Source organism: Egretta garzetta, unplaced genomic scaffold (genome assembly GCF_000687185.1).
Source record: "Egretta garzetta isolate BGI_Z169 unplaced genomic scaffold, ASM68718v1 scaffold114, whole genome shotgun sequence".
Taxonomy (NCBI): Eukaryota; Metazoa; Chordata; class Aves; order Pelecaniformes; family Ardeidae; genus Egretta; species Egretta garzetta.
In genome coordinates this window covers 1,837,957-1,846,763 of record NW_009259317.1, presented here as the reverse complement: position 1 = coordinate 1,846,763, position 8,807 = coordinate 1,837,957, and positions in this window count along the sequence as shown.

The following is an 8,807-nucleotide window of genomic DNA, read 5'->3' as shown; positions in this document are numbered from 1 at the left end:
GTTTTTTTCCTTAATGTTTGGTATTGTCGTATCTGTGCTATGAGCATGTATTTCAAGCTTTCCTTTTTTTGATACACATTTTTGCACGTCAGTCATGTGGCCCTTCCTACCACCAAGATAACACTGAATAAAATTTTGTAGTATGCACGCCACAACTAACCATTTAGATCTGATGCTTCACATCTTCATCTTCATCTCTGAAGTATAGTGGTTACATGAATCAGTGGAATTTCTGGAAAGATAGGTATTTCAGTTGTTGGGCAGAAAAATGAACCTAAAGAACTATTTTTAAAAATAATACCTAAAGCAGCATTATCAAAATTATTGTATAAATGTTGTTTATCAGATTTAGTTCTGCTATTACCATGCTTCCTATTAATTTTGTGAATAACACTTGATGCACTGTAAATTCCTGGTTAGAAAAAGGTTCCTCTTTTGATACCATCCTGCATTTTCCCTTTGTAGACACTATGTAAACATTTTCTATGTTGAAAGAGAGCAGTAGTTTGTCTGATACTGCCATTTGAAGCATGTGCCAATGTACTTCTACTGAAATGCTGTTCACTTGCAATGTATTTCTCATTGATTTATATTAACTAAATTAAGTTGTCATGTCAATAATAGGTTGCTGGACAATTTTAGACCACCTGTAATGCTTTGAATCTTTTCCGATGGAGCCCTCAGAATTGAAAGGCATGCTGCTGGGACGTGGTTGTCATGGTTGCCTTTTGGTTTGGTCTCTCTAATTTTCAGAAATGAACTTATTTTATTCCTTGGGAGGACCTGATAATATTCTAGGCATCATGGCATAATTAAGGGATGTAAAGCTTGTAAGGGGACATAGTGTCTTTTATCAGCTGATAAAGTTAGTAAAAGTAGACAAGGTTTCCGATGCATAGACCTTCCATAACTTCAACATACAGTGCATTTCTATGTGAATAATATCCATTCTTATCTGACTGATAGTTTCTGAATATTTGCATTAAAAATAGGATAGTGCAATTACTTTGTGTATAAAAATTCTCTGTATCTAGTATAACTTATCATCACAAAATATATATGTATAAATGTTTCATGTTAATGTGCAAAAAAAATTACAATAAATTATTTTTTCCACTGACTTACAGAAATTTGGGGATTTTGTTTTTGGTGAAAGCTGCATTTCATTGTTTGATACAAAACAAGTATGTTCTCCATTCCATAATTTGAAGTCCAACTTTAAATAATCTATCAAGTCATTATTCCAATGTTTGCAAATGCCCAAGAATCTCCCACATTCAGGTTAATGGATCACATCCTCAGATTAAAGTAGTGTTCAAAATGTGTAGGTTAATGCTCCAAAAATAGTAGATGAGGTCACAAAAATGCATACATTCCTTTGAAACTCTTAGACAATATTTAACAATCAAAAATGGTTAGTTGTCCACTTTGAGCAGGATGTACATTGCCAACCAAAGCTTTAGGAATGGGAAATGAAGAGGGGAAGCCACAAACATTCCTTTCCATCATCTCACTGTCGGACAGCAACGCATCCCAGCACTCCACGAGAGATCGCCCTCGCTCTAATAGGTAGACAACAGCAGTTTGCACTTGAAGTTGATCAAGCTTACCAAAGCTTTAGTGGTGACTCCTAAAGACATGGGATTTGTGACAGCTGTGTTGTGCATTGACATAATTCATGTAAATGGATGTGAAGTAACTGGAGTTTCTGTATCGCGCTTCAAGCTGATGGAAGGTGGCATGTCAGAATACTCAGATAATGCTCCGAGTTTATATTTTACCTTGTTAATCATTTCAAAGTATTAAAGCTCCTATTAAGCTACTGTGTAACATAACCAATTTCTTAAAACTCTAGAATAATAGCTCCTATACTGTGTTCATATCAGAGCTTTTTATCTTAAGGAAAGCAGTACAATTTAGGCATGTAACCACTTTTATTACTAAAACTGATCTTCACTTAACTGATGCATTCCACTACTAAAATTATACTTTGGTTAAATATTGCTGTCAGATAACAGTTAAAAACTTCTGCAGGTATTTAGTTCTTTTATGTGTGCTCTATTGCCTTTTATTTAACTACAGTGATTTACCTTTACAATAGAAGCTCTCTAGCTGAAACATGAGGCAGAGTAATTGCTAAAGTCTGTTTCAAAGGCGTTTACAAATGCATCTGTTTTAGTTCAGTATTTTTTGTAAAAAAGTGGAAACAAGGAGAAGAAAGGGGAAAGCAGCAATGAAATTGCAAATTACAGAACGCTTAGCTGTTTGTAATCTTCTGCAAAAAACCTGCAGCAATATCTGCTGTCTCCACCAATGGACTCTTTATTATTGCCAGGAAAAGGCTAATGTTCATTTTCATCATAAGGGTCGATGGGTCTTTCTGCCAATGTGACTGTTTTGGAGATAACGACAACCAGGGAATGTAAGAACAATTTTGTGATTATTATTCTGGGATGAAGATGTGTGCTCTCTGTTATAAAGGTTTTGTTCCAGACTATTCCACGTATCCAGCAGTCAGATTGACATTGCCTTTGTTATTGTTTTTTTGCAGAGGTGATTATGGGGATTTCAAGAGAGAGAGAGAGCAACTAGTACAAATTTTATGCTACAGTACTATTGTACTCTGGAGGAAAGCGATTTTGTGTGATGAGGGTCTGTGAACTCGCAGCAGTCAGCCAATGCTAGCACACATTTGTTTTTATCTGTTCATGTGCTGGACACCTCTGGCATGAAGCCTGTGTGGTTTTTTATATTGCAGGTTCTCAGGGTCATTCTAGCCTTCCAAAACTGATTTTACACTTTGATAAAGTGTGGTATCCTGTCTAGTGCTCAAACAACTGTCATTAAATTGATTAAAATGATAGAACTTAGCTGAGCGCAGACAAAAGACTGAAAGCGTTCATAGTCCTTAGCTGGTGTTAATCATAATCCTGAACTGAAAACCAATTAAGTCAATAGTCCTTGAGCCTTTGTTTAAAAATAATAACCAAACCAAAAAACCTCCACAAAAACTACATGGCCATAGTTTTCAGATGAGAAATAAAACTCTCTGAGTTCAGTATTGCTGGCTTTAGCGTCTGTGTCCATGTGAGCATAGTGTTGTAATGAACTGTGAAAAATCAAACCAGCTTCATAAATCTTACTGAAATATGCAATGTACTAAGTGTGAAGAAATGCACATCTATCTCTCACAAGTCCTAAACACTGTGTGTAAGGTTCCTGGAAAGAAAAGAAAGCAGGTTATGCCCTGTTATTTTCAAATGTTGTCTGCAAGTCAACTTAATAAATGGCAATTTTCATATGCAAATTTAAAAAAAAAATAAATTAGGAGGTTGAAGAGTAAGTATCCTTTTCCACAGAGGGCATAGTGAATCATTCAGAGATTTAACAGCCTGTACAAGAAACCAAAGCCTTGCCTTCTGTCACATTATAGGTGTTTGTGGGCAATTATATAATGATCTAGAGGATAAGAAACTTGCCCACAAATTGAGGTTATATGCCTTTTCACAAAGCCTTCCTTTCCCACATCATCCTGCTCCTCAGGTTTTAGAAATATATATATACATCTACACACATACCACACTTTCAACTTCTGTGTAGGCCACCTCTCTTCTTTCCTTGCTGCTGGGGCCTGTGTCCAGGGAAAAAGACGATGCTCGTGAGGCCTATAGAACAAGTGCATAATACTGCAGTAATCCTGATGAAGGCACTGTGTACTCTCCAGTCCCTGTCACTGCATTCCTTCTTTTCTGTTTAACATAAAATGTACGAGCAATCTTAGGAGCACAGCTGTTGGCAGAGAAGGGTACAGCTGGGACAGGAGGGGAACACCTGAGCTCCAACTAGAATGATGAAGAAGTGTGTCAGATTGCAAACATTTTTTTCTCATCTGCAGCTCATACTGTGTAAATTTAAGGTTTGGTGTATATACATTGTTAAACTAGAGATGTCAGTATTATTTTAAGCTATAATTAATTGTTTTATCATGGAGATGCCAAGAAAAAGTCAACTTTTATTTATGAAATACTTGTCCTAGGACAGGTTTTTCACTTACTCTCATTATTGGGCATGATTCATTTTCCTGCTGTGGTATGTGTGGGTAAACATTGACTTGTATTTTCAGTTAGAAAACACAGCACTACAGCTGGAGACAATCTCCATTGTCTCTTGCATTGCCAGGTATGTCACATTTTAACTAATTTTCCAGTAGACTGGAAGTTAGCAAATGTGACGCCCATTTACATGAAGGGCTGGAAAAAGGATCTGGGGAACTATATGCTTGTCAATCTGCCCTCAGTGCTGGGGAAGGTTATGGAGCAAATCATCTTGAGTGCTATCACGCGGCACATACAGGACAATCAGGTGATCAGGCCCAGCCAGCATGGGTTTGTGAACCTCAGGTCCTCCTTGACTAATGTGATCTCCACCTATGACAAGGTGACCCGCTTAGTGGATGAGGGAATGACTGTGGATGTTGTCTACCTAGACTTTAGTAAAGCCTTTGACACCATTTCCCACAGCATTCTGGAGAAAGTGGCTGCTCATGGCTTGGACAGACATACTCTTCGCTGGGTAAAACTGGCTGAATGGCCAGGCCCCAAGGGTGGTGGTAAATGGAGTTAAATCCAGTTGGTGGATGGTCATAAGCGGTGTTCCCCAGGGCTCAGTGTGGGGCCAGCTCTGTTATCAATGATCTGGATGAGGGGATTGAGTGTCAGATGACACTAAGCTGGGTGGGAGTGTCGATCTGGTCGAGGGGAGCAGGGCTCTGCAGAGGAACCTGGATAGGCTGGCTTGATGGGGTTGAGGCCAATTGTATGAGGTTCAACAAGGCCAAGTGCCAGGTCCTGCACTTGGGTCACAATAACCCCATGCAAGGCTACAGGCTTGGGGAAGAGTGGCTGGAAAACTGCTGTGGTGGTGTTGGTTGGCAGCTATCTGAATATGAGCCCAGGTGGCCAAGAAGGCCAACGGTATCCTGGCTTGTATCAGAAATACTGTGGCCAGCAGGAGTAGGGAAGTGATCGTGCCCCTGTACTCAGCACTGGTGAAGCTGCACCTTGAATAGTGTTCAGTTTTGGGCCCTCACTACAAGAAAGGTGTTGCGTTGCTGGAACATGTCCAGAGGAGAGCCACAAAGCTGGTGAGGGGTCTGGAGCACAAGTCTTACGAGGAGCAGCTGAGGGAACTGGGGTTGTTTAGCCTGGAGAAGAGGAGGCTGAGGGGAGACCTTATCGCTCTCTACAACTGCCTGACAGGAGGCTGTAGAGAGGTAGGGGTCGGCCTCTTCTCCCTGGTAATGGGTGATAGGATGAGGGGAAATGGTCTAAGTTGCGCCAGGGCAGATTTAGATTGGACATTAGGAAAAATTTCTTTACAGAAACGTTTGTCAGGCTCTGGAATGGGCTGCCCAGGGAAGGGGTTGAGTCCCCATCCCTGGAGGTATTTAAAAGATGTGCGGATGTGGTGCTTAGAGATAGGGTTTAGCGGTGGGATGGCAGTGTTAGGTTAATGGTTGGACTTGATGATCTTAAAGGTCTTTTCCAACCTAAATGATTCTATGATTCTGAGATTCTATGATTCTACAAACTATGATACTGCTGTATCGCATTTTTCTTGGCAGCACGGCACTGCAGCAGTAGGAAAGATTCAGTTCCATAGCCTATCAAAAAGAGCCAAAGTGAACCCAACACTTTAAAAGCCACTGATGCCTTTTCTCATTATGCTTTTTTCATTCCTGGCCTCAAAAGGCTAAAAACTCTCTAATAAATTGTTCAGAACAAACCTGCAAAATGAAGAGCTGCTCCAACATGGGGGACCACGCAGTAGCCAACCAGTAAGTCTGACTGGGTAGATCTTCACTGGCACAACTGCCAGTCCCCAGTTCTGATGTTGCTTCTTGTGTAATGGAAGAGCCTGCTCTGTGTCAGCTGACGTCATGTTTTCTAATTAAATGCTGCAGGACACTAATATTTTCTCCCCCTGTTGCTACAATAATACCAGGCAATCTATGTAGAATGTTAGAACAGTCTTGAAGAAAACAAACAGGATATCATATTAGAGGGTTGTGTCAGGTTTTGAAAGCTCTGCGAGGCTGTCGGGACAAAGCTGTAGCGATTGCTTTGCGTATGATCCTGCCTGAGAGGTACCTGCATGTCCCACTGTAATACCACCTGCGTAAAATACTCTCCATCGAAAAAACAATTTTAATTTGCTTTGTAAAACTGTAACAAAACAGGATGGAGGAACACAATTGAGGAAAGGAAATCCTACCTTTTCTCAGTTGAAACTTAAAGGGAGGCAATGAGATGGGTTGCTGAGCTGGTGTTAGTCTTGCAAAAAGTACGAGGCTTTTGTTCCCAAAGCCAGGACCTGCATCTGCTCCAGCTGGGGCTGCTGGATCTGCGCTCAGCCTGGCAGTGGACGCCATCTACTGAAGCACCACAACATTGTCAGAAACATTTTGATAAGACATCATCTGCTCAACGAGTCCGGGCTTCTCTTTTGTTGTTTGTTAATTTTTAGCAGGAAGAGTCATTTTTCTTGGGCAGCAACTCAAAACTGGTTAAAGAGAAAGTATCACATGCTATAAAACATTGGGAAAAAGTAACAGTAAGGCCTTGCTTTGCCCTGACCCCAGCAAAAAAGACATCAACAGTCTCAAACAGGTCATCCAAGAGTGGAACAGGAGCTATCTGAAGAAGAAATGTGTCTGTTTTGTTTGGGGTTTTTTAAATGGAAGTCCGTAGAAGAACATACTGTGAACTGGATAGTTTTACCCTATTGTGTTTTAATGTTTATTATCTGTTTATACATGATTAGAAGATAAAGCTTTCCTTGGAAAAGAGGAGCTAAATCACCAGCTGTGTGTTTGGTGCTGAGTTACTTTATGTTTGTTAGCCCATGACATGAACACAAACGCATTGCACGGTGTTCCTGTCGGGTGGAGGTTGTCTTTCTGTGTCCTTCTGGCTGATTGCCGTTGTCTTGGGCTGCCACCTCTACTGAGAGCGAGGACTACAATCCCGTTAGCCATGTTACAGGATGTAAGGGCTTGCAGCTAATACTCAGGAAAAACTCTCACGGGCAGGCAGCCAGTAAATTCTGGATTAAACAAACACACAGAGCACAGGGATAATGCACTTCCACAGATAGATCATGGCTGGAGATAATTCATAAGGCTGCAGATGTTTTGCAGAAATGAGGAGGAAGAAAAGGCAAAATTAATCAAAGAGAACCTGCACACAGTCTAGCTCTGGCTGCAAATGCTCAATTACCCTTCCTGCCCCACTCGCCAAATGCCGTCTATAACCGTGATAAACCCTCACTTGGAAAAGGAGAAAGGAGATGTCGGAGATTGTACCTACCTACCCAGTTTCAGTATATTGACCTCTGTGGGTTCAGTGACATGCACAGATGGCACACCACGTCACTTCCCTTTTTGAATGAGGACAGTGCCTCTGGAGGTGTGGATTTGGGAGCAGGCGGTGAGTAAAGCCCTCAGGAGGTGACCTGACGGTGGTGAGCGTTTCTGTCCCAGCGCTGCATAGGCACTGGGAAGAGACACTGGGAAGTTTGATCTGCAGTCACGGGGCAGAGAGTCTGCTGCCAGACAGGGAAGGGGCGAAGAGCTCACTGTGGTTGCAGGACTCTGCACCTCCAGGGTCTTGTCAGCTTCCCCTGACGTTGCCATGCTGGCAAAAGGCTACAGAAAAGCAGGTGGCCATCAGCCTGGAGGCAAGGGGCTTGCCTCGGGTGCTGGAGGCTTGCTTTGGGTTGGAAGTAGCAGGATCTTGCTGGTATTTGTTAGGGAAGAAGCACAGGTTCCCCTTGCTAGTTGTTGGCTCTGTCATGACTAGCAGCCACTTCGCTCTCTGCTGTGCCTGCAAGTACTCCTGTTTAGAAGATGAGGAATTAATCCCTGACCAAACAGGTGACTTTGAACGTGCACCCATTTGTGTACTGTACACTCTTGCATAGACTAGCGAGAGTGGCATACAGACTGCAAAAGCTGAGGTCAGCAGCTGTTGGAAGAACTTGCTTTCCTGAGGTACTCGATTCTCCTCCTGAGGAACACCATGGAAATAACCACTGCTTTGCTTTGGTCTCTGGAAGAAAAGAAACAGTCAATTTTGTTATGCAGGAAAATTTTTTTTTTTTAAGCGGTTGCTTCCTTCAACACATAACAATTAGTCAAAGTACAGAATTAGAGATATTAATTACCATTGCTCACTTTATAAGGCTGAAAAGAGGCTATCTGGACAAAAATGCTGGTTTAACAATCACATCTCTACCTCCATGAGAGGCTCAACCTGAGTTTTCACTTGAACCTTATTTCCTGGGGAATGGTCCCCAAACCATGCTGCATACCCATTGAGGGACACTGTCCTTTTGGTTCATTGGCTTTGTTTTCAGTAAGTGCTGAATTCTCCTCTTACCCCTGCCTGCCCTTGCCACCCCCAAGAAAATCACAAGCCTTTCCCTTCTTGACTTCTAATGCTGCGTTGGACTTCAGACATCAGTTTAATGTTTGTGGTGGGTTAATCTAATACTAGCGGTATTAATGTTGTTTAAAAACATACATCATGTGGTTTATTACATTTTACTTCAGGAATACACAAACCGGATCTTTTGCCTCTGATGGATATGTCGATACTTTGCATTGTAACAGCAGTCATGTGTAAAAGGATAACCGACCATTTTAAATGAAGATAAAATGTTCCAGTACCTACATAAGAAGTGGTTAAAATGCCATTGATCTTTGGTAACCTTTTTGGTAAGGATTATGTAACAACAGTGTTATGTTG